The 25,265-nt window shown below is 54.4% G+C and overlaps 37 non-coding genes across 37 annotated transcripts; all 37 read right to left on the reverse strand.

Moving 5' to 3' along the window:
- Nucleotides 1–103: 103 nt before the first annotated feature.
- LOC141122641 (U1 spliceosomal RNA) lies at nt 104–267 on the reverse strand. The gene has a single exon (XR_012240650.1). It is a non-coding gene; the product is annotated as a U1 spliceosomal RNA (small nuclear RNA).
- A 526-nt stretch (nt 268–793) lies between these two features.
- LOC141122643 (U1 spliceosomal RNA) lies at nt 794–957 on the reverse strand. The gene has a single exon (XR_012240651.1). It is a non-coding gene; the product is annotated as a U1 spliceosomal RNA (small nuclear RNA).
- A 526-nt stretch (nt 958–1,483) lies between these two features.
- Nucleotides 1,484–1,647, reverse strand: LOC141122644 (U1 spliceosomal RNA). Its single transcript, XR_012240652.1, has one exon. It is a non-coding gene; the product is annotated as a U1 spliceosomal RNA (small nuclear RNA).
- A 526-nt stretch (nt 1,648–2,173) lies between these two features.
- Nucleotides 2,174–2,337, reverse strand: LOC141122645 (U1 spliceosomal RNA). The gene has a single exon (XR_012240653.1). It is a non-coding gene; the product is annotated as a U1 spliceosomal RNA (small nuclear RNA).
- Nucleotides 2,338–2,863: 526 nt separating this feature from the next.
- LOC141122646 (U1 spliceosomal RNA) lies at nt 2,864–3,027 on the reverse strand. Its single transcript, XR_012240654.1, has one exon. It is a non-coding gene; the product is annotated as a U1 spliceosomal RNA (small nuclear RNA).
- A 526-nt stretch (nt 3,028–3,553) lies between these two features.
- Nucleotides 3,554–3,717, reverse strand: LOC141122648 (U1 spliceosomal RNA). Its single transcript, XR_012240656.1, has one exon. It is a non-coding gene; the product is annotated as a U1 spliceosomal RNA (small nuclear RNA).
- Nucleotides 3,718–4,243: 526 nt separating this feature from the next.
- Nucleotides 4,244–4,407, reverse strand: LOC141122649 (U1 spliceosomal RNA). The gene has a single exon (XR_012240657.1). It is a non-coding gene; the product is annotated as a U1 spliceosomal RNA (small nuclear RNA).
- Nucleotides 4,408–4,933: 526 nt separating this feature from the next.
- LOC141122650 (U1 spliceosomal RNA) lies at nt 4,934–5,097 on the reverse strand. Its single transcript, XR_012240658.1, has one exon. It is a non-coding gene; the product is annotated as a U1 spliceosomal RNA (small nuclear RNA).
- A 526-nt stretch (nt 5,098–5,623) lies between these two features.
- On the reverse strand, nt 5,624–5,787 carry LOC141122651 (U1 spliceosomal RNA). The gene has a single exon (XR_012240659.1). It is a non-coding gene; the product is annotated as a U1 spliceosomal RNA (small nuclear RNA).
- Nucleotides 5,788–6,313: 526 nt separating this feature from the next.
- LOC141122652 (U1 spliceosomal RNA) lies at nt 6,314–6,477 on the reverse strand. Its single transcript, XR_012240660.1, has one exon. It is a non-coding gene; the product is annotated as a U1 spliceosomal RNA (small nuclear RNA).
- A 526-nt stretch (nt 6,478–7,003) lies between these two features.
- On the reverse strand, nt 7,004–7,167 carry LOC141122653 (U1 spliceosomal RNA). Its single transcript, XR_012240661.1, has one exon. It is a non-coding gene; the product is annotated as a U1 spliceosomal RNA (small nuclear RNA).
- A 526-nt stretch (nt 7,168–7,693) lies between these two features.
- Nucleotides 7,694–7,857, reverse strand: LOC141122654 (U1 spliceosomal RNA). The gene has a single exon (XR_012240662.1). It is a non-coding gene; the product is annotated as a U1 spliceosomal RNA (small nuclear RNA).
- Nucleotides 7,858–8,383: 526 nt separating this feature from the next.
- LOC141122655 (U1 spliceosomal RNA) lies at nt 8,384–8,547 on the reverse strand. Its single transcript, XR_012240663.1, has one exon. It is a non-coding gene; the product is annotated as a U1 spliceosomal RNA (small nuclear RNA).
- Nucleotides 8,548–9,073: 526 nt separating this feature from the next.
- Nucleotides 9,074–9,237, reverse strand: LOC141122656 (U1 spliceosomal RNA). Its single transcript, XR_012240664.1, has one exon. It is a non-coding gene; the product is annotated as a U1 spliceosomal RNA (small nuclear RNA).
- Nucleotides 9,238–9,763: 526 nt separating this feature from the next.
- LOC141122657 (U1 spliceosomal RNA) lies at nt 9,764–9,927 on the reverse strand. The gene has a single exon (XR_012240665.1). It is a non-coding gene; the product is annotated as a U1 spliceosomal RNA (small nuclear RNA).
- Nucleotides 9,928–10,453: 526 nt separating this feature from the next.
- LOC141122659 (U1 spliceosomal RNA) lies at nt 10,454–10,617 on the reverse strand. Its single transcript, XR_012240667.1, has one exon. It is a non-coding gene; the product is annotated as a U1 spliceosomal RNA (small nuclear RNA).
- A 526-nt stretch (nt 10,618–11,143) lies between these two features.
- Nucleotides 11,144–11,307, reverse strand: LOC141122660 (U1 spliceosomal RNA). The gene has a single exon (XR_012240668.1). It is a non-coding gene; the product is annotated as a U1 spliceosomal RNA (small nuclear RNA).
- Nucleotides 11,308–11,833: 526 nt separating this feature from the next.
- LOC141122661 (U1 spliceosomal RNA) lies at nt 11,834–11,997 on the reverse strand. Its single transcript, XR_012240669.1, has one exon. It is a non-coding gene; the product is annotated as a U1 spliceosomal RNA (small nuclear RNA).
- A 526-nt stretch (nt 11,998–12,523) lies between these two features.
- Nucleotides 12,524–12,687, reverse strand: LOC141122662 (U1 spliceosomal RNA). Its single transcript, XR_012240670.1, has one exon. It is a non-coding gene; the product is annotated as a U1 spliceosomal RNA (small nuclear RNA).
- A 526-nt stretch (nt 12,688–13,213) lies between these two features.
- Nucleotides 13,214–13,377, reverse strand: LOC141122663 (U1 spliceosomal RNA). The gene has a single exon (XR_012240671.1). It is a non-coding gene; the product is annotated as a U1 spliceosomal RNA (small nuclear RNA).
- A 526-nt stretch (nt 13,378–13,903) lies between these two features.
- On the reverse strand, nt 13,904–14,067 carry LOC141122664 (U1 spliceosomal RNA). The gene has a single exon (XR_012240672.1). It is a non-coding gene; the product is annotated as a U1 spliceosomal RNA (small nuclear RNA).
- Nucleotides 14,068–14,593: 526 nt separating this feature from the next.
- Nucleotides 14,594–14,757, reverse strand: LOC141122665 (U1 spliceosomal RNA). Its single transcript, XR_012240673.1, has one exon. It is a non-coding gene; the product is annotated as a U1 spliceosomal RNA (small nuclear RNA).
- A 526-nt stretch (nt 14,758–15,283) lies between these two features.
- Nucleotides 15,284–15,447, reverse strand: LOC141122666 (U1 spliceosomal RNA). Its single transcript, XR_012240674.1, has one exon. It is a non-coding gene; the product is annotated as a U1 spliceosomal RNA (small nuclear RNA).
- A 526-nt stretch (nt 15,448–15,973) lies between these two features.
- Nucleotides 15,974–16,137, reverse strand: LOC141122667 (U1 spliceosomal RNA). The gene has a single exon (XR_012240675.1). It is a non-coding gene; the product is annotated as a U1 spliceosomal RNA (small nuclear RNA).
- A 526-nt stretch (nt 16,138–16,663) lies between these two features.
- Nucleotides 16,664–16,827, reverse strand: LOC141122669 (U1 spliceosomal RNA). The gene has a single exon (XR_012240676.1). It is a non-coding gene; the product is annotated as a U1 spliceosomal RNA (small nuclear RNA).
- A 526-nt stretch (nt 16,828–17,353) lies between these two features.
- Nucleotides 17,354–17,517, reverse strand: LOC141122671 (U1 spliceosomal RNA). Its single transcript, XR_012240678.1, has one exon. It is a non-coding gene; the product is annotated as a U1 spliceosomal RNA (small nuclear RNA).
- A 527-nt stretch (nt 17,518–18,044) lies between these two features.
- On the reverse strand, nt 18,045–18,208 carry LOC141122672 (U1 spliceosomal RNA). The gene has a single exon (XR_012240679.1). It is a non-coding gene; the product is annotated as a U1 spliceosomal RNA (small nuclear RNA).
- A 526-nt stretch (nt 18,209–18,734) lies between these two features.
- Nucleotides 18,735–18,898, reverse strand: LOC141122673 (U1 spliceosomal RNA). The gene has a single exon (XR_012240680.1). It is a non-coding gene; the product is annotated as a U1 spliceosomal RNA (small nuclear RNA).
- A 526-nt stretch (nt 18,899–19,424) lies between these two features.
- Nucleotides 19,425–19,588, reverse strand: LOC141122674 (U1 spliceosomal RNA). The gene has a single exon (XR_012240681.1). It is a non-coding gene; the product is annotated as a U1 spliceosomal RNA (small nuclear RNA).
- Nucleotides 19,589–20,114: 526 nt separating this feature from the next.
- Nucleotides 20,115–20,278, reverse strand: LOC141122675 (U1 spliceosomal RNA). Its single transcript, XR_012240682.1, has one exon. It is a non-coding gene; the product is annotated as a U1 spliceosomal RNA (small nuclear RNA).
- A 526-nt stretch (nt 20,279–20,804) lies between these two features.
- LOC141122616 (U1 spliceosomal RNA) lies at nt 20,805–20,968 on the reverse strand. Its single transcript, XR_012240627.1, has one exon. It is a non-coding gene; the product is annotated as a U1 spliceosomal RNA (small nuclear RNA).
- Nucleotides 20,969–21,494: 526 nt separating this feature from the next.
- Nucleotides 21,495–21,658, reverse strand: LOC141122617 (U1 spliceosomal RNA). Its single transcript, XR_012240628.1, has one exon. It is a non-coding gene; the product is annotated as a U1 spliceosomal RNA (small nuclear RNA).
- Nucleotides 21,659–22,184: 526 nt separating this feature from the next.
- LOC141122618 (U1 spliceosomal RNA) lies at nt 22,185–22,348 on the reverse strand. Its single transcript, XR_012240629.1, has one exon. It is a non-coding gene; the product is annotated as a U1 spliceosomal RNA (small nuclear RNA).
- Nucleotides 22,349–22,874: 526 nt separating this feature from the next.
- On the reverse strand, nt 22,875–23,038 carry LOC141122619 (U1 spliceosomal RNA). The gene has a single exon (XR_012240630.1). It is a non-coding gene; the product is annotated as a U1 spliceosomal RNA (small nuclear RNA).
- A 526-nt stretch (nt 23,039–23,564) lies between these two features.
- Nucleotides 23,565–23,728, reverse strand: LOC141122620 (U1 spliceosomal RNA). Its single transcript, XR_012240631.1, has one exon. It is a non-coding gene; the product is annotated as a U1 spliceosomal RNA (small nuclear RNA).
- A 526-nt stretch (nt 23,729–24,254) lies between these two features.
- LOC141122622 (U1 spliceosomal RNA) lies at nt 24,255–24,418 on the reverse strand. The gene has a single exon (XR_012240633.1). It is a non-coding gene; the product is annotated as a U1 spliceosomal RNA (small nuclear RNA).
- Nucleotides 24,419–24,944: 526 nt separating this feature from the next.
- Nucleotides 24,945–25,108, reverse strand: LOC141122623 (U1 spliceosomal RNA). The gene has a single exon (XR_012240634.1). It is a non-coding gene; the product is annotated as a U1 spliceosomal RNA (small nuclear RNA).
- Nucleotides 25,109–25,265: the final 157 nt, after the last annotated feature.

The following is a 25,265-nucleotide window of genomic DNA, read 5'->3' on the forward strand; positions in this document are numbered from 1 at the left end:
CAGACCCCACCTGAGACAGGAACAGGTGGCTGGAGGAAACCTTGTAGAAACGATAAAGGCCCCGTAGTTTCTTTCGTCAAGCTGTCTTTTGACCAGGAATAATCAGGGGAAAGCGCGAACGCAGTCCCCCACTACCACAAATTATGCAGTCGAGTTTCCTGCATTTGAGGAAATCGCAGGGGTCAGCACAGCCGGAGTGCAATGGCCGAGCCTCGCCCTGGGAGAACCACCTTCATGATCATGGTATCTCCCCTGCCAGGTAAGTATGAGTTGGAATCGTCACTCTAGCACCCCCCGGTCAGGGGCACGCCTCCACCAGGTTATGGAGGGGCTTTCTGGGTGCCTGCTGGCAAACTAGCCTCAGTCGCAGCTATTCCATCAGCAAGGCACATTATCCCTGTGAACAGTCAGGCGTATTGGTTCCTTTTTGGTAGCCCTCCTGGGAAGCCTCTGAAAATGTCTTTATGCACGCAAGGGGTTTACAACCAGGCTCCCAAGCTACACTGCAGCACACATATATTTGCATAGAGGGGCGGCGACTAAGCATCCAGGCACGAGGCAGCTTTGTTCTGCGAAACTAGGCCCGCGGCGAGCCCATAGCATAGGGATAGGGAAAGCATGCAGCATACAGATATGGGTTTGATGCAGGACAAGTGGCTGACGCGTTGAACCCTCGTAGAAGGCCCCGCACAGACCCCACCTGAGACAGGAACAGGTGGCTGGAGGAAACCTTGTAGAAACGATAAAGGCCCCGTAGTTTCTTTCGTCAAGCTGTCTTTTGACCAGGAATAATCAGGGGAAAGCGCGAACGCAGTCCCCCACTACCACAAATTATGCAGTCGAGTTTCCTGCATTTGAGGAAATCGCAGGGGTCAGCACAGCCGGAGTGCAATGGCCGAGCCTCGCCCTGGGAGAACCACCTTCATGATCATGGTATCTCCCCTGCCAGGTAAGTATGAGTTGGAATCGTCACTCTAGCACCCCCCGGTCAGGGGCACGCCTCCACCAGGTTATGGAGGGGCTTTCTGGGTGCCTGCTGGCAAACTAGCCTCAGTCGCAGCTATTCCATCAGCAAGGCACATTATCCCTGTGAACAGTCAGGCGTATTGGTTCCTTTTTGGTAGCCCTCCTGGGAAGCCTCTGAAAATGTCTTTATGCACGCAAGGGGTTTACAACCAGGCTCCCAAGCTACACTGCAGCACACATATATTTGCATAGAGGGGCGGCGACTAAGCATCCAGGCACGAGGCAGCTTTGTTCTGCGAAACTAGGCCCGCGGCGAGCCCATAGCATAGGGATAGGGAAAGCATGCAGCATACAGATATGGGTTTGATGCAGGACAAGTGGCTGACGCGTTGAACCCTCGTAGAAGGCCCCGCACAGACCCCACCTGAGACAGGAACAGGTGGCTGGAGGAAACCTTGTAGAAACGATAAAGGCCCCGTAGTTTCTTTCGTCAAGCTGTCTTTTGACCAGGAATAATCAGGGGAAAGCGCGAACGCAGTCCCCCACTACCACAAATTATGCAGTCGAGTTTCCTGCATTTGAGGAAATCGCAGGGGTCAGCACAGCCGGAGTGCAATGGCCGAGCCTCGCCCTGGGAGAACCACCTTCATGATCATGGTATCTCCCCTGCCAGGTAAGTATGAGTTGGAATCGTCACTCTAGCACCCCCCGGTCAGGGGCACGCCTCCACCAGGTTATGGAGGGGCTTTCTGGGTGCCTGCTGGCAAACTAGCCTCAGTCGCAGCTATTCCATCAGCAAGGCACATTATCCCTGTGAACAGTCAGGCGTATTGGTTCCTTTTTGGTAGCCCTCCTGGGAAGCCTCTGAAAATGTCTTTATGCACGCAAGGGGTTTACAACCAGGCTCCCAAGCTACACTGCAGCACACATATATTTGCATAGAGGGGCGGCGACTAAGCATCCAGGCACGAGGCAGCTTTGTTCTGCGAAACTAGGCCCGCGGCGAGCCCATAGCATAGGGATAGGGAAAGCATGCAGCATACAGATATGGGTTTGATGCAGGACAAGTGGCTGACGCGTTGAACCCTCGTAGAAGGCCCCGCACAGACCCCACCTGAGACAGGAACAGGTGGCTGGAGGAAACCTTGTAGAAACGATAAAGGCCCCGTAGTTTCTTTCGTCAAGCTGTCTTTTGACCAGGAATAATCAGGGGAAAGCGCGAACGCAGTCCCCCACTACCACAAATTATGCAGTCGAGTTTCCTGCATTTGAGGAAATCGCAGGGGTCAGCACAGCCGGAGTGCAATGGCCGAGCCTCGCCCTGGGAGAACCACCTTCATGATCATGGTATCTCCCCTGCCAGGTAAGTATGAGTTGGAATCGTCACTCTAGCACCCCCCGGTCAGGGGCACGCCTCCACCAGGTTATGGAGGGGCTTTCTGGGTGCCTGCTGGCAAACTAGCCTCAGTCGCAGCTATTCCATCAGCAAGGCACATTATCCCTGTGAACAGTCAGGCGTATTGGTTCCTTTTTGGTAGCCCTCCTGGGAAGCCTCTGAAAATGTCTTTATGCACGCAAGGGGTTTACAACCAGGCTCCCAAGCTACACTGCAGCACACATATATTTGCATAGAGGGGCGGCGACTAAGCATCCAGGCACGAGGCAGCTTTGTTCTGCGAAACTAGGCCCGCGGCGAGCCCATAGCATAGGGATAGGGAAAGCATGCAGCATACAGATATGGGTTTGATGCAGGACAAGTGGCTGACGCGTTGAACCCTCGTAGAAGGCCCCGCACAGACCCCACCTGAGACAGGAACAGGTGGCTGGAGGAAACCTTGTAGAAACGATAAAGGCCCCGTAGTTTCTTTCGTCAAGCTGTCTTTTGACCAGGAATAATCAGGGGAAAGCGCGAACGCAGTCCCCCACTACCACAAATTATGCAGTCGAGTTTCCTGCATTTGAGGAAATCGCAGGGGTCAGCACAGCCGGAGTGCAATGGCCGAGCCTCGCCCTGGGAGAACCACCTTCATGATCATGGTATCTCCCCTGCCAGGTAAGTATGAGTTGGAATCGTCACTCTAGCACCCCCCGGTCAGGGGCACGCCTCCACCAGGTTATGGAGGGGCTTTCTGGGTGCCTGCTGGCAAACTAGCCTCAGTCGCAGCTATTCCATCAGCAAGGCACATTATCCCTGTGAACAGTCAGGCGTATTGGTTCCTTTTTGGTAGCCCTCCTGGGAAGCCTCTGAAAATGTCTTTATGCACGCAAGGGGTTTACAACCAGGCTCCCAAGCTACACTGCAGCACACATATATTTGCATAGAGGGGCGGCGACTAAGCATCCAGGCACGAGGCAGCTTTGTTCTGCGAAACTAGGCCCGCGGCGAGCCCATAGCATAGGGATAGGGAAAGCATGCAGCATACAGATATGGGTTTGATGCAGGACAAGTGGCTGACGCGTTGAACCCTCGTAGAAGGCCCCGCACAGACCCCACCTGAGACAGGAACAGGTGGCTGGAGGAAACCTTGTAGAAACGATAAAGGCCCCGTAGTTTCTTTCGTCAAGCTGTCTTTTGACCAGGAATAATCAGGGGAAAGCGCGAACGCAGTCCCCCACTACCACAAATTATGCAGTCGAGTTTCCTGCATTTGAGGAAATCGCAGGGGTCAGCACAGCCGGAGTGCAATGGCCGAGCCTCGCCCTGGGAGAACCACCTTCATGATCATGGTATCTCCCCTGCCAGGTAAGTATGAGTTGGAATCGTCACTCTAGCACCCCCCGGTCAGGGGCACGCCTCCACCAGGTTATGGAGGGGCTTTCTGGGTGCCTGCTGGCAAACTAGCCTCAGTCGCAGCTATTCCATCAGCAAGGCACATTATCCCTGTGAACAGTCAGGCGTATTGGTTCCTTTTTGGTAGCCCTCCTGGGAAGCCTCTGAAAATGTCTTTATGCACGCAAGGGGTTTACAACCAGGCTCCCAAGCTACACTGCAGCACACATATATTTGCATAGAGGGGCGGCGACTAAGCATCCAGGCACGAGGCAGCTTTGTTCTGCGAAACTAGGCCCGCGGCGAGCCCATAGCATAGGGATAGGGAAAGCATGCAGCATACAGATATGGGTTTGATGCAGGACAAGTGGCTGACGCGTTGAACCCTCGTAGAAGGCCCCGCACAGACCCCACCTGAGACAGGAACAGGTGGCTGGAGGAAACCTTGTAGAAACGATAAAGGCCCCGTAGTTTCTTTCGTCAAGCTGTCTTTTGACCAGGAATAATCAGGGGAAAGCGCGAACGCAGTCCCCCACTACCACAAATTATGCAGTCGAGTTTCCTGCATTTGAGGAAATCGCAGGGGTCAGCACAGCCGGAGTGCAATGGCCGAGCCTCGCCCTGGGAGAACCACCTTCATGATCATGGTATCTCCCCTGCCAGGTAAGTATGAGTTGGAATCGTCACTCTAGCACCCCCCGGTCAGGGGCACGCCTCCACCAGGTTATGGAGGGGCTTTCTGGGTGCCTGCTGGCAAACTAGCCTCAGTCGCAGCTATTCCATCAGCAAGGCACATTATCCCTGTGAACAGTCAGGCGTATTGGTTCCTTTTTGGTAGCCCTCCTGGGAAGCCTCTGAAAATGTCTTTATGCACGCAAGGGGTTTACAACCAGGCTCCCAAGCTACACTGCAGCACACATATATTTGCATAGAGGGGCGGCGACTAAGCATCCAGGCACGAGGCAGCTTTGTTCTGCGAAACTAGGCCCGCGGCGAGCCCATAGCATAGGGATAGGGAAAGCATGCAGCATACAGATATGGGTTTGATGCAGGACAAGTGGCTGACGCGTTGAACCCTCGTAGAAGGCCCCGCACAGACCCCACCTGAGACAGGAACAGGTGGCTGGAGGAAACCTTGTAGAAACGATAAAGGCCCCGTAGTTTCTTTCGTCAAGCTGTCTTTTGACCAGGAATAATCAGGGGAAAGCGCGAACGCAGTCCCCCACTACCACAAATTATGCAGTCGAGTTTCCTGCATTTGAGGAAATCGCAGGGGTCAGCACAGCCGGAGTGCAATGGCCGAGCCTCGCCCTGGGAGAACCACCTTCATGATCATGGTATCTCCCCTGCCAGGTAAGTATGAGTTGGAATCGTCACTCTAGCACCCCCCGGTCAGGGGCACGCCTCCACCAGGTTATGGAGGGGCTTTCTGGGTGCCTGCTGGCAAACTAGCCTCAGTCGCAGCTATTCCATCAGCAAGGCACATTATCCCTGTGAACAGTCAGGCGTATTGGTTCCTTTTTGGTAGCCCTCCTGGGAAGCCTCTGAAAATGTCTTTATGCACGCAAGGGGTTTACAACCAGGCTCCCAAGCTACACTGCAGCACACATATATTTGCATAGAGGGGCGGCGACTAAGCATCCAGGCACGAGGCAGCTTTGTTCTGCGAAACTAGGCCCGCGGCGAGCCCATAGCATAGGGATAGGGAAAGCATGCAGCATACAGATATGGGTTTGATGCAGGACAAGTGGCTGACGCGTTGAACCCTCGTAGAAGGCCCCGCACAGACCCCACCTGAGACAGGAACAGGTGGCTGGAGGAAACCTTGTAGAAACGATAAAGGCCCCGTAGTTTCTTTCGTCAAGCTGTCTTTTGACCAGGAATAATCAGGGGAAAGCGCGAACGCAGTCCCCCACTACCACAAATTATGCAGTCGAGTTTCCTGCATTTGAGGAAATCGCAGGGGTCAGCACAGCCGGAGTGCAATGGCCGAGCCTCGCCCTGGGAGAACCACCTTCATGATCATGGTATCTCCCCTGCCAGGTAAGTATGAGTTGGAATCGTCACTCTAGCACCCCCCGGTCAGGGGCACGCCTCCACCAGGTTATGGAGGGGCTTTCTGGGTGCCTGCTGGCAAACTAGCCTCAGTCGCAGCTATTCCATCAGCAAGGCACATTATCCCTGTGAACAGTCAGGCGTATTGGTTCCTTTTTGGTAGCCCTCCTGGGAAGCCTCTGAAAATGTCTTTATGCACGCAAGGGGTTTACAACCAGGCTCCCAAGCTACACTGCAGCACACATATATTTGCATAGAGGGGCGGCGACTAAGCATCCAGGCACGAGGCAGCTTTGTTCTGCGAAACTAGGCCCGCGGCGAGCCCATAGCATAGGGATAGGGAAAGCATGCAGCATACAGATATGGGTTTGATGCAGGACAAGTGGCTGACGCGTTGAACCCTCGTAGAAGGCCCCGCACAGACCCCACCTGAGACAGGAACAGGTGGCTGGAGGAAACCTTGTAGAAACGATAAAGGCCCCGTAGTTTATTTCGTCAAGCTGTCTTTTGACCAGGAATAATCAGGGGAAAGCGCGAACGCAGTCCCCCACTACCACAAATTATGCAGTCGAGTTTCCTGCATTTGAGGAAATCGCAGGGGTCAGCACAGCCGGAGTGCAATGGCCGAGCCTCGCCCTGGGAGAACCACCTTCATGATCATGGTATCTCCCCTGCCAGGTAAGTATGAGTTGGAATCGTCACTCTAGCACCCCCCGGTCAGGGGCACGCCTCCACCAGGTTATGGAGGGGCTTTCTGGGTGCCTGCTGGCAAACTAGCCTCAGTCGCAGCTATTCCATCAGCAAGGCACATTATCCCTGTGAACAGTCAGGCGTATTGGTTCCTTTTTGGTAGCCCTCCTGGGAAGCCTCTGAAAATGTCTTTATGCACGCAAGGGGTTTACAACCAGGCTCCCAAGCTACACTGCAGCACACATATATTTGCATAGAGGGGCGGCGACTAAGCATCCAGGCACGAGGCAGCTTTGTTCTGCGAAACTAGGCCCGCGGCGAGCCCATAGCATAGGGATAGGGAAAGCATGCAGCATACAGATATGGGTTTGATGCAGGACAAGTGGCTGACGCGTTGAACCCTCGTAGAAGGCCCCGCACAGACCCCACCTGAGACAGGAACAGGTGGCTGGAGGAAACCTTGTAGAAACGATAAAGGCCCCGTAGTTTCTTTCGTCAAGCTGTCTTTTGACCAGGAATAATCAGGGGAAAGCGCGAACGCAGTCCCCCACTACCACAAATTATGCAGTCGAGTTTCCTGCATTTGAGGAAATCGCAGGGGTCAGCACAGCCGGAGTGCAATGGCCGAGCCTCGCCCTGGGAGAACCACCTTCATGATCATGGTATCTCCCCTGCCAGGTAAGTATGAGTTGGAATCGTCACTCTAGCACCCCCCGGTCAGGGGCACGCCTCCACCAGGTTATGGAGGGGCTTTCTGGGTGCCTGCTGGCAAACTAGCCTCAGTCGCAGCTATTCCATCAGCAAGGCACATTATCCCTGTGAACAGTCAGGCGTATTGGTTCCTTTTTGGTAGCCCTCCTGGGAAGCCTCTGAAAATGTCTTTATGCACGCAAGGGGTTTACAACCAGGCTCCCAAGCTACACTGCAGCACACATATATTTGCATAGAGGGGCGGCGACTAAGCATCCAGGCACGAGGCAGCTTTGTTCTGCGAAACTAGGCCCGCGGCGAGCCCATAGCATAGGGATAGGGAAAGCATGCAGCATACAGATATGGGTTTGATGCAGGACAAGTGGCTGACGCGTTGAACCCTCGTAGAAGGCCCCGCACAGACCCCACCTGAGACAGGAACAGGTGGCTGGAGGAAACCTTGTAGAAACGATAAAGGCCCCGTAGTTTCTTTCGTCAAGCTGTCTTTTGACCAGGAATAATCAGGGGAAAGCGCGAACGCAGTCCCCCACTACCACAAATTATGCAGTCGAGTTTCCTGCATTTGAGGAAATCGCAGGGGTCAGCACAGCCGGAGTGCAATGGCCGAGCCTCGCCCTGGGAGAACCACCTTCATGATCATGGTATCTCCCCTGCCAGGTAAGTATGAGTTGGAATCGTCACTCTAGCACCCCCCGGTCAGGGGCACGCCTCCACCAGGTTATGGAGGGGCTTTCTGGGTGCCTGCTGGCAAACTAGCCTCAGTCGCAGCTATTCCATCAGCAAGGCACATTATCCCTGTGAACAGTCAGGCGTATTGGTTCCTTTTTGGTAGCCCTCCTGGGAAGCCTCTGAAAATGTCTTTATGCACGCAAGGGGTTTACAACCAGGCTCCCAAGCTACACTGCAGCACACATATATTTGCATAGAGGGGCGGCGACTAAGCATCCAGGCACGAGGCAGCTTTGTTCTGCGAAACTAGGCCCGCGGCGAGCCCATAGCATAGGGATAGGGAAAGCATGCAGCATACAGATATGGGTTTGATGCAGGACAAGTGGCTGACGCGTTGAACCCTCGTAGAAGGCCCCGCACAGACCCCACCTGAGACAGGAACAGGTGGCTGGAGGAAACCTTGTAGAAACGATAAAGGCCCCGTAGTTTCTTTCGTCAAGCTGTCTTTTGACCAGGAATAATCAGGGGAAAGCGCGAACGCAGTCCCCCACTACCACAAATTATGCAGTCGAGTTTCCTGCATTTGAGGAAATCGCAGGGGTCAGCACAGCCGGAGTGCAATGGCCGAGCCTCGCCCTGGGAGAACCACCTTCATGATCATGGTATCTCCCCTGCCAGGTAAGTATGAGTTGGAATCGTCACTCTAGCACCCCCCGGTCAGGGGCACGCCTCCACCAGGTTATGGAGGGGCTTTCTGGGTGCCTGCTGGCAAACTAGCCTCAGTCGCAGCTATTCCATCAGCAAGGCACATTATCCCTGTGAACAGTCAGGCGTATTGGTTCCTTTTTGGTAGCCCTCCTGGGAAGCCTCTGAAAATGTCTTTATGCACGCAAGGGGTTTACAACCAGGCTCCCAAGCTACACTGCAGCACACATATATTTGCATAGAGGGGCGGCGACTAAGCATCCAGGCACGAGGCAGCTTTGTTCTGCGAAACTAGGCCCGCGGCGAGCCCATAGCATAGGGATAGGGAAAGCATGCAGCATACAGATATGGGTTTGATGCAGGACAAGTGGCTGACGCGTTGAACCCTCGTAGAAGGCCCCGCACAGACCCCACCTGAGACAGGAACAGGTGGCTGGAGGAAACCTTGTAGAAACGATAAAGGCCCCGTAGTTTCTTTCGTCAAGCTGTCTTTTGACCAGGAATAATCAGGGGAAAGCGCGAACGCAGTCCCCCACTACCACAAATTATGCAGTCGAGTTTCCTGCATTTGAGGAAATCGCAGGGGTCAGCACAGCCGGAGTGCAATGGCCGAGCCTCGCCCTGGGAGAACCACCTTCATGATCATGGTATCTCCCCTGCCAGGTAAGTATGAGTTGGAATCGTCACTCTAGCACCCCCCGGTCAGGGGCACGCCTCCACCAGGTTATGGAGGGGCTTTCTGGGTGCCTGCTGGCAAACTAGCCTCAGTCGCAGCTATTCCATCAGCAAGGCACATTATCCCTGTGAACAGTCAGGCGTATTGGTTCCTTTTTGGTAGCCCTCCTGGGAAGCCTCTGAAAATGTCTTTATGCACGCAAGGGGTTTACAACCAGGCTCCCAAGCTACACTGCAGCACACATATATTTGCATAGAGGGGCGGCGACTAAGCATCCAGGCACGAGGCAGCTTTGTTCTGCGAAACTAGGCCCGCGGCGAGCCCATAGCATAGGGATAGGGAAAGCATGCAGCATACAGATATGGGTTTGATGCAGGACAAGTGGCTGACGCGTTGAACCCTCGTAGAAGGCCCCGCACAGACCCCACCTGAGACAGGAACAGGTGGCTGGAGGAAACCTTGTAGAAACGATAAAGGCCCCGTAGTTTCTTTCGTCAAGCTGTCTTTTGACCAGGAATAATCAGGGGAAAGCGCGAACGCAGTCCCCCACTACCACAAATTATGCAGTCGAGTTTCCTGCATTTGAGGAAATCGCAGGGGTCAGCACAGCCGGAGTGCAATGGCCGAGCCTCGCCCTGGGAGAACCACCTTCATGATCATGGTATCTCCCCTGCCAGGTAAGTATGAGTTGGAATCGTCACTCTAGCACCCCCCGGTCAGGGGCACGCCTCCACCAGGTTATGGAGGGGCTTTCTGGGTGCCTGCTGGCAAACTAGCCTCAGTCGCAGCTATTCCATCAGCAAGGCACATTATCCCTGTGAACAGTCAGGCGTATTGGTTCCTTTTTGGTAGCCCTCCTGGGAAGCCTCTGAAAATGTCTTTATGCACGCAAGGGGTTTACAACCAGGCTCCCAAGCTACACTGCAGCACACATATATTTGCATAGAGGGGCGGCGACTAAGCATCCAGGCACGAGGCAGCTTTGTTCTGCGAAACTAGGCCCGCGGCGAGCCCATAGCATAGGGATAGGGAAAGCATGCAGCATACAGATATGGGTTTGATGCAGGACAAGTGGCTGACGCGTTGAACCCTCGTAGAAGGCCCCGCACAGACCCCACCTGAGACAGGAACAGGTGGCTGGAGGAAACCTTGTAGAAACGATAAAGGCCCCGTAGTTTCTTTCGTCAAGCTGTCTTTTGACCAGGAATAATCAGGGGAAAGCGCGAACGCAGTCCCCCACTACCACAAATTATGCAGTCGAGTTTCCTGCATTTGAGGAAATCGCAGGGGTCAGCACAGCCGGAGTGCAATGGCCGAGCCTCGCCCTGGGAGAACCACCTTCATGATCATGGTATCTCCCCTGCCAGGTAAGTATGAGTTGGAATCGTCACTCTAGCACCCCCCGGTCAGGGGCACGCCTCCACCAGGTTATGGAGGGGCTTTCTGGGTGCCTGCTGGCAAACTAGCCTCAGTCGCAGCTATTCCATCAGCAAGGCACATTATCCCTGTGAACAGTCAGGCGTATTGGTTCCTTTTTGGTAGCCCTCCTGGGAAGCCTCTGAAAATGTCTTTATGCACGCAAGGGGTTTACAACCAGGCTCCCAAGCTACACTGCAGCACACATATATTTGCATAGAGGGGCGGCGACTAAGCATCCAGGCACGAGGCAGCTTTGTTCTGCGAAACTAGGCCCGCGGCGAGCCCATAGCATAGGGATAGGGAAAGCATGCAGCATACAGATATGGGTTTGATGCAGGACAAGTGGCTGACGCGTTGAACCCTCGTAGAAGGCCCCGCACAGACCCCACCTGAGACAGGAACAGGTGGCTGGAGGAAACCTTGTAGAAACGATAAAGGCCCCGTAGTTTCTTTCGTCAAGCTGTCTTTTGACCAGGAATAATCAGGGGAAAGCGCGAACGCAGTCCCCCACTACCACAAATTATGCAGTCGAGTTTCCTGCATTTGAGGAAATCGCAGGGGTCAGCACAGCCGGAGTGCAATGGCCGAGCCTCGCCCTGGGAGAACCACCTTCATGATCATGGTATCTCCCCTGCCAGGTAAGTATGAGTTGGAATCGTCACTCTAGCACCCCCCGGTCAGGGGCACGCCTCCACCAGGTTATGGAGGGGCTTTCTGGGTGCCTGCTGGCAAACTAGCCTCAGTCGCAGCTATTCCATCAGCAAGGCACATTATCCCTGTGAACAGTCAGGCGTATTGGTTCCTTTTTGGTAGCCCTCCTGGGAAGCCTCTGAAAATGTCTTTATGCACGCAAGGGGTTTACAACCAGGCTCCCAAGCTACACTGCAGCACACATATATTTGCATAGAGGGGCGGCGACTAAGCATCCAGGCACGAGGCAGCTTTGTTCTGCGAAACTAGGCCCGCGGCGAGCCCATAGCATAGGGATAGGGAAAGCATGCAGCATACAGATATGGGTTTGATGCAGGACAAGTGGCTGACGCGTTGAACCCTCGTAGAAGGCCCCGCACAGACCCCACCTGAGACAGGAACAGGTGGCTGGAGGAAACCTTGTAGAAACGATAAAGGCCCCGTAGTTTCTTTCGTCAAGCTGTCTTTTGACCAGGAATAATCAGGGGAAAGCGCGAACGCAGTCCCCCACTACCACAAATTATGCAGTCGAGTTTCCTGCATTTGAGGAAATCGCAGGGGTCAGCACAGCCGGAGTGCAATGGCCGAGCCTCGCCCTGGGAGAACCACCTTCATGATCATGGTATCTCCCCTGCCAGGTAAGTATGAGTTGGAATCGTCACTCTAGCACCCCCCGGTCAGGGGCACGCCTCCACCAGGTTATGGAGGGGCTTTCTGGGTGCCTGCTGGCAAACTAGCCTCAGTCGCAGCTATTCCATCAGCAAGGCACATTATCCCTGTGAACAGTCAGGCGTATTGGTTCCTTTTTGGTAGCCCTCCTGGGAAGCCTCTGAAAATGTCTTTATGCACGCAAGGGGTTTACAACCAGGCTCCCAAGCTACACTGCAGCACACATATATTTGCATAGAGGGGCGGCGACTAAGCATCCAGGCACGAGGCAGCTTTGTTCTGCGAAACTAGGCCCGCGGCGAGCCCATAGCATAGGGATAGGGAAAGCATGCAGCATACAGATATGGGTTTGATGCAGGACAAGTGGCTGACGCGTTGAACCCTCGTAGAAGGCCCCGCACAGACCCCACCTGAGACAGGAACAGGTGGCTGGAGGAAACCTTGTAGAAACGATAAAGGCCCCGTAGTTTCTTTCGTCAAGCTGTCTTTTGACCAGGAATAATCAGGGGAAAGCGCGAACGCAGTCCCCCACTACCACAAATTATGCAGTCGAGTTTCCTGCATTTGAGGAAATCGCAGGGGTCAGCACAGCCGGAGTGCAATGGCCGAGCCTCGCCCTGGGAGAACCACCTTCATGATCATGGTATCTCCCCTGCCAGGTAAGTATGAGTTGGAATCGTCACTCTAGCACCCCCCGGTCAGGGGCACGCCTCCACCAGGTTATGGAGGGGCTTTCTGGGTGCCTGCTGGCAAACTAGCCTCAGTCGCAGCTATTCCATCAGCAAGGCACATTATCCCTGTGAACAGTCAGGCGTATTGGTTCCTTTTTGGTAGCCCTCCTGGGAAGCCTCTGAAAATGTCTTTATGCACGCAAGGGGTTTACAACCAGGCTCCCAAGCTACACTGCAGCACACATATATTTGCATAGAGGGGCGGCGACTAAGCATCCAGGCACGAGGCAGCTTTGTTCTGCGAAACTAGGCCCGCGGCGAGCCCATAGCATAGGGATAGGGAAAGCATGCAGCATACAGATATGGGTTTGATGCAGGACAAGTGGCTGACGCGTTGAACCCTCGTAGAAGGCCCCGCACAGACCCCACCTGAGACAGGAACAGGTGGCTGGAGGAAACCTTGTAGAAACGATAAAGGCCCCGTAGTTTCTTTCGTCAAGCTGTCTTTTGACCAGGAATAATCAGGGGAAAGCGCGAACGCAGTCCCCCACTACCACAAATTATGCAGTCGAGTTTCCTGCATTTGAGGAAATCGCAGGGGTCAGCACAGCCGGAGTGCAATGGCCGAGCCTCGCCCTGGGAGAACCACCTTCATGATCATGGTATCTCCCCTGCCAGGTAAGTATGAGTTGGAATCGTCACTCTAGCACCCCCCGGTCAGGGGCACGCCTCCACCAGGTTATGGAGGGGCTTTCTGGGTGCCTGCTGGCAAACTAGCCTCAGTCGCAGCTATTCCATCAGCAAGGCACATTATCCCTGTGAACAGTCAGGCGTATTGGTTCCTTTTTGGTAGCCCTCCTGGGAAGCCTCTGAAAATGTCTTTATGCACGCAAGGGGTTTACAACCAGGCTCCCAAGCTACACTGCAGCACACATATATTTGCATAGAGGGGCGGCGACTAAGCATCCAGGCACGAGGCAGCTTTGTTCTGCGAAACTAGGCCCGCGGCGAGCCCATAGCATAGGGATAGGGAAAGCATGCAGCATACAGATATGGGTTTGATGCAGGACAAGTGGCTGACGCGTTGAACCCTCGTAGAAGGCCCCGCACAGACCCCACCTGAGACAGGAACAGGTGGCTGGAGGAAACCTTGTAGAAACGATAAAGGCCCCGTAGTTTCTTTCGTCAAGCTGTCTTTTGACCAGGAATAATCAGGGGAAAGCGCGAACGCAGTCCCCCACTACCACAAATTATGCAGTCGAGTTTCCTGCATTTGAGGAAATCGCAGGGGTCAGCACAGCCGGAGTGCAATGGCCGAGCCTCGCCCTGGGAGAACCACCTTCATGATCATGGTATCTCCCCTGCCAGGTAAGTATGAGTTGGAATCGTCACTCTAGCACCCCCCGGTCAGGGGCACGCCTCCACCAGGTTATGGAGGGGCTTTCTGGGTGCCTGCTGGCAAACTAGCCTCAGTCGCAGCTATTCCATCAGCAAGGCACATTATCCCTGTGAACAGTCAGGCGTATTGGTTCCTTTTTGGTAGCCCTCCTGGGAAGCCTCTGAAAATGTCTTTATGCACGCAAGGGGTTTACAACCAGGCTCCCAAGCTACACTGCAGCACACATATATTTGCATAGAGGGGCGGCGACTAAGCATCCAGGCACGAGGCAGCTTTGTTCTGCGAAACTAGGCCCGCGGCGAGCCCATAGCATAGGGATAGGGAAAGCATGCAGCATACAGATATGGGTTTGATGCAGGACAAGTGGCTGACGCGTTGAACCCTCGTAGAAGGCCCCGCACAGACCCCACCTGAGACAGGAACAGGTGGCTGGAGGAAACCTTGTAGAAACGATAAAGGCCCCGTAGTTTCTTTCGTCAAGCTGTCTTTTGACCAGGAATAATCAGGGGAAAGCGCGAACGCAGTCCCCCACTACCACAAATTATGCAGTCGAGTTTCCTGCATTTGAGGAAATCGCAGGGGTCAGCACAGCCGGAGTGCAATGGCCGAGCCTCGCCCTGGGAGAACCACCTTCATGATCATGGTATCTCCCCTGCCAGGTAAGTATGAGTTGGAATCGTCACTCTAGCACCCCCCGGTCAGGGGCACGCCTCCACCAGGTTATGGAGGGGCTTTCTGGGTGCCTGCTGGCAAACTAGCCTCAGTCGCAGCTATTCCATCAGCAAGGCACATTATCCCTGTGAACAGTCAGGCGTATTGGTTCCTTTTTGGTAGCCCTCCTGGGAAGCCTCTGAAAATGTCTTTATGCACGCAAGGGGTTTACAACCAGGCTCCCAAGCTACACTGCAGCACACATATATTTGCATAGAGGGGCGGCGACTAAGCATCCAGGCACGAGGCAGCTTTGTTCTGCGAAACTAGGCCCGCGGCGAGCCCATAGCATAGGGATAGGGAAAGCATGCAGCATACAGATATGGGTTTGATGCAGGACAAGTGGCTGACGCGTTGAACCCTCGTAGAAGGCCCCGCACAGACCCCACCTGAGACAGGAACAGGTGGCTGGAGGAAACCTTGTAGAAACGATAAAGGCCCCGTAGTTTCTTTCGTCAAGCTGTCTTTTGACCAGGAATAATCAGGGGAAAGCGCGAACGCAGTCCCCCACTACCACAAATTATGCAGTCGAGTTTCCTGCATTTGAGGAAATCGCAGGGGTCAGCACAGCCGGAGTGCAATGGCCGAGCCTCGCCCTGGGAGAACCACCTTCATGATCATGGTATCTCCCCTGCCAGGTAAGTATGAGTTGGAATCGTCACTCTAGCACCCCCCGGTCAGGGGCACGCCTCCACCAGGTTATGGAGGGGCTTTCTGGGTGCCTGCTGGCAAACTAGCCTCAGTCGCAGCTATTCCATCAGCAAGGCACATTATCCCTGTGAACAGTCAGGCGTATTGGTTCCTTTTTGGTAGCCCTCCTGGGAAGCCTCTGAAAATGTCTTTATGCACGCAAGGGGTTTACAACCAGGCTCCCAAGCTACACTGCAGCACACATATATTTGCATAGAGGGGCGGCGACTAAGCATCCAGGCACGAGGCAGCTTTGTTCTGCGAAACTAGGCCCGCGGCGAGCCCATAGCATAGGGATAGGGAAAGCATGCAGCATACAGATATGGGTTTGATGCAGGACAAGTGGCTGACGCGTTGAACCCTCGTAGAAGGCCCCGCACAGACCCCACCTGAGACAGGAACAGGTGGCTGGAGGAAACCTTGTAGAAACGATAAAGGCCCCGTAGTTTCTTTCGTCAAGCTGTCTTTTGACCAGGAATAATCAGGGGAAAGCGCGAACGCAGTCCCCCACTACCACAAATTATGCAGTCGAGTTTCCTGCATTTGAGGAAATCGCAGGGGTCAGCACAGCCGGAGTGCAATGGCCGAGCCTCGCCCTGGGAGAACCACCTTCATGATCATGGTATCTCCCCTGCCAGGTAAGTATGAGTTGGAATCGTCACTCTAGCACCCCCCGGTCAGGGGCACGCCTCCACCAGGTTATGGAGGGGCTTTCTGGGTGCCTGCTGGCAAACTAGCCTCAGTCGCAGCTATTCCATCAGCAAGGCACATTATCCCTGTGAACAGTCAGGCGTATTGGTTCCTTTTTGGTAGCCCTCCTGGGAAGCCTCTGAAAATGTCTTTATGCACGCAAGGGGTTTACAACCAGGCTCCCAAGCTACACTGCAGCACACATATATTTGCATAGAGGGGCGGCGACTAAGCATCCAGGCACGAGGCAGCTTTGTTCTGCGAAACTAGGCCCGCGGCGAGCCCATAGCATAGGGATAGGGAAAGCATGCAGCATACAGATATGGGTTTGATGCAGGACAAGTGGCTGACGCGTTGAACCCTCGTAGAAGGCCCCGCACAGACCCCACCTGAGACAGGAACAGGTGGCTGGAGGAAACCTTGTAGAAACGATAAAGGCCCCGTAGTTTCTTTCGTCAAGCTGTCTTTTGACCAGGAATAATCAGGGGAAAGCGCGAACGCAGTCCCCCACTACCACAAATTATGCAGTCGAGTTTCCTGCATTTGAGGAAATCGCAGGGGTCAGCACAGCCGGAGTGCAATGGCCGAGCCTCGCCCTGGGAGAACCACCTTCATGATCATGGTATCTCCCCTGCCAGGTAAGTATGAGTTGGAATCGTCACTCTAGCACCCCCCGGTCAGGGGCACGCCTCCACCAGGTTATGGAGGGGCTTTCTGGGTGCCTGCTGGCAAACTAGCCTCAGTCGCAGCTATTCCATCAGCAAGGCACATTATCCCTGTGAACAGTCAGGCGTATTGGTTCCTTTTTGGTAGCCCTCCTGGGAAGCCTCTGAAAATGTCTTTATGCACGCAAGGGGTTTACAACCAGGCTCCCAAGCTACACTGCAGCACACATATATTTGCATAGAGGGGCGGCGACTAAGCATCCAGGCACGAGGCAGCTTTGTTCTGCGAAACTAGGCCCGCGGCGAGCCCATAGCATAGGGATAGGGAAAGCATGCAGCATACAGATATGGGTTTGATGCAGGACAAGTGGCTGACGCGTTGAACCCTCGTAGAAGGCCCCGCACAGACCCCACCTGAGACAGGAACAGGTGGCTGGAGGAAACCTTGTAGAAACGATAAAGGCCCCGTAGTTTCTTTCGTCAAGCTGTCTTTTGACCAGGAATAATCAGGGGAAAGCGCGAACGCAGTCCCCCACTACCACAAATTATGCAGTCGAGTTTCCTGCATTTGAGGAAATCGCAGGGGTCAGCACAGCCGGAGTGCAATGGCCGAGCCTCGCCCTGGGAGAACCACCTTCATGATCATGGTATCTCCCCTGCCAGGTAAGTATGAGTTGGAATCGTCACTCTAGCACCCCCCGGTCAGGGGCACGCCTCCACCAGGTTATGGAGGGGCTTTCTGGGTGCCTGCTGGCAAACTAGCCTCACGTCGCAGCTATTCCATCAGCAAGGCACATTATCCCTGTGAACAGTCAGGCGTATTGGTTCCTTTTTGGTAGCCCTCCTGGGAAGCCTCTGAAAATGTCTTTATGCACGCAAGGGGTTTACAACCAGGCTCCCAAGCTACACTGCAGCACACATATATTTGCATAGAGGGGCGGCGACTAAGCATCCAGGCACGAGGCAGCTTTGTTCTGCGAAACTAGGCCCGCGGCGAGCCCATAGCATAGGGATAGGGAAAGCATGCAGCATACAGATATGGGTTTGATGCAGGACAAGTGGCTGACGCGTTGAACCCTCGTAGAAGGCCCCGCACAGACCCCACCTGAGACAGGAACAGGTGGCTGGAGGAAACCTTGTAGAAACGATAAAGGCCCCGTAGTTTCTTTCGTCAAGCTGTCTTTTGACCAGGAATAATCAGGGGAAAGCGCGAACGCAGTCCCCCACTACCACAAATTATGCAGTCGAGTTTCCTGCATTTGAGGAAATCGCAGGGGTCAGCACAGCCGGAGTGCAATGGCCGAGCCTCGCCCTGGGAGAACCACCTTCATGATCATGGTATCTCCCCTGCCAGGTAAGTATGAGTTGGAATCGTCACTCTAGCACCCCCCGGTCAGGGGCACGCCTCCACCAGGTTATGGAGGGGCTTTCTGGGTGCCTGCTGGCAAACTAGCCTCAGTCGCAGCTATTCCATCAGCAAGGCACATTATCCCTGTGAACAGTCAGGCGTATTGGTTCCTTTTTGGTAGCCCTCCTGGGAAGCCTCTGAAAATGTCTTTATGCACGCAAGGGGTTTACAACCAGGCTCCCAAGCTACACTGCAGCACACATATATTTGCATAGAGGGGCGGCGACTAAGCATCCAGGCACGAGGCAGCTTTGTTCTGCGAAACTAGGCCCGCGGCGAGCCCATAGCATAGGGATAGGGAAAGCATGCAGCATACAGATATGGGTTTGATGCAGGACAAGTGGCTGACGCGTTGAACCCTCGTAGAAGGCCCCGCACAGACCCCACCTGAGACAGGAACAGGTGGCTGGAGGAAACCTTGTAGAAACGATAAAGGCCCCGTAGTTTCTTTCGTCAAGCTGTCTTTTGACCAGGAATAATCAGGGGAAAGCGCGAACGCAGTCCCCCACTACCACAAATTATGCAGTCGAGTTTCCTGCATTTGAGGAAATCGCAGGGGTCAGCACAGCCGGAGTGCAATGGCCGAGCCTCGCCCTGGGAGAACCACCTTCATGATCATGGTATCTCCCCTGCCAGGTAAGTATGAGTTGGAATCGTCACTCTAGCACCCCCCGGTCAGGGGCACGCCTCCACCAGGTTATGGAGGGGCTTTCTGGGTGCCTGCTGGCAAACTAGCCTCAGTCGCAGCTATTCCATCAGCAAGGCACATTATCCCTGTGAACAGTCAGGCGTATTGGTTCCTTTTTGGTAGCCCTCCTGGGAAGCCTCTGAAAATGTCTTTATGCACGCAAGGGGTTTACAACCAGGCTCCCAAGCTACACTGCAGCACACATATATTTGCATAGAGGGGCGGCGACTAAGCATCCAGGCACGAGGCAGCTTTGTTCTGCGAAACTAGGCCCGCGGCGAGCCCATAGCATAGGGATAGGGAAAGCATGCAGCATACAGATATGGGTTTGATGCAGGACAAGTGGCTGACGCGTTGAACCCTCGTAGAAGGCCCCGCACAGACCCCACCTGAGACAGGAACAGGTGGCTGGAGGAAACCTTGTAGAAACGATAAAGGCCCCGTAGTTTCTTTCGTCAAGCTGTCTTTTGACCAGGAATAATCAGGGGAAAGCGCGAACGCAGTCCCCCACTACCACAAATTATGCAGTCGAGTTTCCTGCATTTGAGGAAATCGCAGGGGTCAGCACAGCCGGAGTGCAATGGCCGAGCCTCGCCCTGGGAGAACCACCTTCATGATCATGGTATCTCCCCTGCCAGGTAAGTATGAGTTGGAATCGTCACTCTAGCACCCCCCGGTCAGGGGCACGCCTCCACCAGGTTATGGAGGGGCTTTCTGGGTGCCTGCTGGCAAACTAGCCTCAGTCGCAGCTATTCCATCAGCAAGGCACATTATCCCTGTGAACAGTCAGGCGTATTGGTTCCTTTTTGGTAGCCCTCCTGGGAAGCCTCTGAAAATGTCTTTATGCACGCAAGGGGTTTACAACCAGGCTCCCAAGCTACACTGCAGCACACATATATTTGCATAGAGGGGCGGCGACTAAGCATCCAGGCACGAGGCAGCTTTGTTCTGCGAAACTAGGCCCGCGGCGAGCCCATAGCATAGGGATAGGGAAAGCATGCAGCATACAGATATGGGTTTGATGCAGGACAAGTGGCTGACGCGTTGAACCCTCGTAGAAGGCCCCGCACAGACCCCACCTGAGACAGGAACAGGTGGCTGGAGGAAACCTTGTAGAAACGATAAAGGCCCCGTAGTTTCTTTCGTCAAGCTGTCTTTTGACCAGGAATAATCAGGGGAAAGCGCGAACGCAGTCCCCCACTACCACAAATTATGCAGTCGAGTTTCCTGCATTTGAGGAAATCGCAGGGGTCAGCACAGCCGGAGTGCAATGGCCGAGCCTCGCCCTGGGAGAACCACCTTCATGATCATGGTATCTCCCCTGCCAGGTAAGTATGAGTTGGAATCGTCACTCTAGCACCCCCCGGTCAGGGGCACGCCTCCACCAGGTTATGGAGGGGCTTTCTGGGTGCCTGCTGGCAAACTAGCCTCAGTCGCAGCTATTCCATCAGCAAGGCACATTATCCCTGTGAACAGTCAGGCGTATTGGTTCCTTTTTGGTAGCCCTCCTGGGAAGCCTCTGAAAATGTCTTTATGCACGCAAGGGGTTTACAACCAGGCTCCCAAGCTACACTGCAGCACACATATATTTGCATAGAGGGGCGGCGACTAAGCATCCAGGCACGAGGCAGCTTTGTTCTGCGAAACTAGGCCCGCGGCGAGCCCATAGCATAGGGATAGGGAAAGCATGCAGCATACAGATATGGGTTTGATGCAGGACAAGTGGCTGACGCGTTGAACCCTCGTAGAAGGCCCCGCACAGACCCCACCTGAGACAGGAACAGGTGGCTGGAGGAAACCTTGTAGAAACGATAAAGGCCCCGTAGTTTCTTTCGTCAAGCTGTCTTTTGACCAGGAATAATCAGGGGAAAGCGCGAACGCAGTCCCCCACTACCACAAATTATGCAGTCGAGTTTCCTGCATTTGAGGAAATCGCAGGGGTCAGCACAGCCGGAGTGCAATGGCCGAGCCTCGCCCTGGGAGAACCACCTTCATGATCATGGTATCTCCCCTGCCAGGTAAGTATGAGTTGGAATCGTCACTCTAGCACCCCCCGGTCAGGGGCACGCCTCCACCAGGTTATGGAGGGGCTTTCTGGGTGCCTGCTGGCAAACTAGCCTCAGTCGCAGCTATTCCATCAGCAAGGCACATTATCCCTGTGAACAGTCAGGCGTATTGGTTCCTTTTTGGTAGCCCTCCTGGGAAGCCTCTGAAAATGTCTTTATGCACGCAAGGGGTTTACAACCAGGCTCCCAAGCTACACTGCAGCACACATATATTTGCATAGAGGGGCGGCGACTAAGCATCCAGGCACGAGGCAGCTTTGTTCTGCGAAACTAGGCCCGCGGCGAGCCCATAGCATAGGGATAGGGAAAGCATGCAGCATACAGATATGGGTTTGATGCAGGACAAGTGGCTGACGCGTTGAACCCTCGTAGAAGGCCCCGCACAGACCCCACCTGAGACAGGAACAGGTGGCTGGAGGAAACCTTGTAGAAACGATAAAGGCCCCGTAGTTTCTTTCGTCAAGCTGTCTTTTGACCAGGAATAATCAGGGGAAAGCGCGAACGCAGTCCCCCACTACCACAAATTATGCAGTCGAGTTTCCTGCATTTGAGGAAATCGCAGGGGTCAGCACAGCCGGAGTGCAATGGCCGAGCCTCGCCCTGGGAGAACCACCTTCATGATCATGGTATCTCCCCTGCCAGGTAAGTATGAGTTGGAATCGTCACTCTAGCACCCCCCGGTCAGGGGCACGCCTCCACCAGGTTATGGAGGGGCTTTCTGGGTGCCTGCTGGCAAACTAGCCTCAGTCGCAGCTATTCCATCAGCAAGGCACATTATCCCTGTGAACAGTCAGGCGTATTGGTTCCTTTTTGGTAGCCCTCCTGGGAAGCCTCTGAAAATGTCTTTATGCACGCAAGGGGTTTACAACCAGGCTCCCAAGCTACACTGCAGCACACATATATTTGCATAGAGGGGCGGCGACTAAGCATCCAGGCACGAGGCAGCTTTGTTCTGCGAAACTAGGCCCGCGGCGAGCCCATAGCATAGGGATAGGGAAAGCATGCAGCATACAGATATGGGTTTGATGCAGGACAAGTGGCTGACGCGTTGAACCCTCGTAGAAGGCCCCGCACAGACCCCACCTGAGACAGGAACAGGTGGCTGGAGGAAACCTTGTAGAAACGATAAAGGCCCCGTAGTTTCTTTCGTCAAGCTGTCTTTTGACCAGGAATAATCAGGGGAAAGCGCGAACGCAGTCCCCCACTACCACAAATTATGCAGTCGAGTTTCCTGCATTTGAGGAAATCGCAGGGGTCAGCACAGCCGGAGTGCAATGGCCGAGCCTCGCCCTGGGAGAACCACCTTCATGATCATGGTATCTCCCCTGCCAGGTAAGTATGAGTTGGAATCGTCACTCTAGCACCCCCCGGTCAGGGGCACGCCTCCACCAGGTTATGGAGGGGCTTTCTGGGTGCCTGCTGGCAAACTAGCCTCAGTCGCAGCTATTCCATCAGCAAGGCACATTATCCCTGTGAACAGTCAGGCGTATTGGTTCCTTTTTGGTAGCCCTCCTGGGAAGCCTCTGAAAATGTCTTTATGCACGCAAGGGGTTTACAACCAGGCTCCCAAGCTACACTGCAGCACACATATATTTGCATAGAGGGGCGGCGACTAAGCATCCAGGCACGAGGCAGCTTTGTTCTGCGAAACTAGGCCCGCGGCGAGCCCATAGCATAGGGATAGGGAAAGCATGCAGCATACAGATATGGGTTTGATGCAGGACAAGTGGCTGACGCGTTGAACCCTCGTAGAAGGCCCCGCACAGACCCCACCTGAGACAGGAACAGGTGGCTGGAGGAAACCTTGTAGAAACGATAAAGGCCCCGTAGTTTCTTTCGTCAAGCTGTCTTTTGACCAGGAATAATCAGGGGAAAGCGCGAACGCAGTCCCCCACTACCACAAATTATGCAGTCGAGTTTCCTGCATTTGAGGAAATCGCAGGGGTCAGCACAGCCGGAGTGCAATGGCCGAGCCTCGCCCTGGGAGAACCACCTTCATGATCATGGTATCTCCCCTGCCAGGTAAGTATGAGTTGGAATCGTCACTCTAGCACCCCCCGGTCAGGGGCACGCCTCCACCAGGTTATGGAGGGGCTTTCTGGGTGCCTGCTGGCAAACTAGCCTCAGTCGCAGCTATTCCATCAGCAAGGCACATTATCCCTGTGAACAGTCAGGCGTATTGGTTCCTTTTTGGTAGCCCTCCTGGGAAGCCTCTGAAAATGTCTTTATGCACGCAAGGGGTTTACAACCAGGCTCCCAAGCTACACTGCAGCACACATATATTTGCATAGAGGGGCGGCGACTAAGCATCCAGGCACGAGGCAGCTTTGTTCTGCGAAACTAGGCCCGCGGCGAGCCCATAGCATAGGGATAGGGAAAGCATGCAGCATACAGATATGGGTTTGATGCAGGACAAGTGGCTGACGCGTTGAACCCTCGTAGAAGGCCCCGCACAGACCCCACCTGAGACAGGAACAGGTGGCTGGAGGAAACCTTGTAGAAACGATAAAGGCCCCGTAGTTTCTTTCGTCAAGCTGTCTTTTGACCAGGAATAATCAGGGGAAAGCGCGAACGCAGTCCCCCACTACCACAAATTATGCAGTCGAGTTTCCTGCATTTGAGGAAATCGCAGGGGTCAGCACAGCCGGAGTGCAATGGCCGAGCCTCGCCCTGGGAGAACCACCTTCATGATCATGGTATCTCCCCTGCCAGGTAAGTATGAGTTGGAATCGTCACTCTAGCACCCCCCGGTCAGGGGCACGCCTCCACCAGGTTATGGAGGGGCTTTCTGGGTGCCTGCTGGCAAACTAGCCTCAGTCGCAGCTATTCCATCAGCAAGGCACATTATCCCTGTGAACAGTCAGGCGTATTGGTTCCTTTTTGGTAGCCCTCCTGGGAAGCCTCTGAAAATGTCTTTATGCACGCAAGGGGTTTACAACCAGGCTCCCAAGCTACACTGCAGCACACATATATTTGCATAGAGGGGCGGCGACTAAGCATCCAGGCACGAGGCAGCTTTGTTCTGCGAAACTAGGCCCGCGGCGAGCCCATAGCATAGGGATAGGGAAAGCATGCAGCATACAGATATGGGTTTGATGCAGGACAAGTGGCTGACGCGTTGAACCCTCGTAGAAGGCCCCGCACAGACCCCACCTGAGACAGGAACAGGTGGCTGGAGGAAACCTTGTAGAAACGATAAAGGCCCCGTAGTTTCTTTCGTCAAGCTGTCTTTTGACCAGGAATAATCAGGGGAAAGCGCGAACGCAGTCCCCCACTACCACAAATTATGCAGTCGAGTTTCCTGCATTTGAGGAAATCGCAGGGGTCAGCACAGCCGGAGTGCAATGGCCGAGCCTCGCCCTGGGAGAACCACCTTCATGATCATGGTATCTCCCCTGCCAGGTAAGTATGAGTTGGAATCGTCACTCTAGCACCCCCCGGTCAGGGGCACGCCTCCACCAGGTTATGGAGGGGCTTTCTGGGTGCCTGCTGGCAAACTAGCCTCAGTCGCAGCTATTCCATCAGCAAGGCACATTATCCCTGTGAACAGTCAGGCGTATTGGTTCCTTTTTGGTAGCCCTCCTGGGAAGCCTCTGAAAATGTCTTTATGCACGCAAGGGGTTTACAACCAGGCTCCCAAGCTACACTGCAGCACACATATATTTGCATAGAGGGGCGGCGACTAAGCATCCAGGCACGAGGCAGCTTTGTTCTGCGAAACTAGGCCCGCGGCGAGCCCATAGCATAGGGATAGGGAAAGCATGCAGCATACAGATATGGGTTTGATGCAGGACAAGTGGCTGACGCGTTGAACCCTCGTAGAAGGCCCCGCACAGACCCCACCTGAGACAGGAACAGGTGGCTGGAGGAAACCTTGTAGAAACGATAAAGGCCCCGTAGTTTCTTTCGTCAAGCTGTCTTTTGACCAGGAATAATCAGGGGAAAGCGCGAACGCAGTCCCCCACTACCACAAATTATGCAGTCGAGTTTCCTGCATTTGAGGAAATCGCAGGGGTCAGCACAGCCGGAGTGCAATGGCCGAGCCTCGCCCTGGGAGAACCACCTTCATGATCATGGTATCTCCCCTGCCAGGTAAGTATGAGTTGGAATCGTCACTCTAGCACCCCCCGGTCAGGGGCACGCCTCCACCAGGTTATGGAGGGGCTTTCTGGGTGCCTGCTGGCAAACTAGCCTCAGTCGCAGCTATTCCATCAGCAAGGCACATTATCCCTGTGAACAGTCAGGCGTATTGGTTCC

This window comes from Aquarana catesbeiana, unplaced genomic scaffold, assembly GCF_042186555.1.
Source record: "Aquarana catesbeiana isolate 2022-GZ unplaced genomic scaffold, ASM4218655v1 unanchor72, whole genome shotgun sequence".
In the NCBI taxonomy this organism is placed as follows: Eukaryota; Metazoa; Chordata; class Amphibia; order Anura; family Ranidae; genus Aquarana; species Aquarana catesbeiana.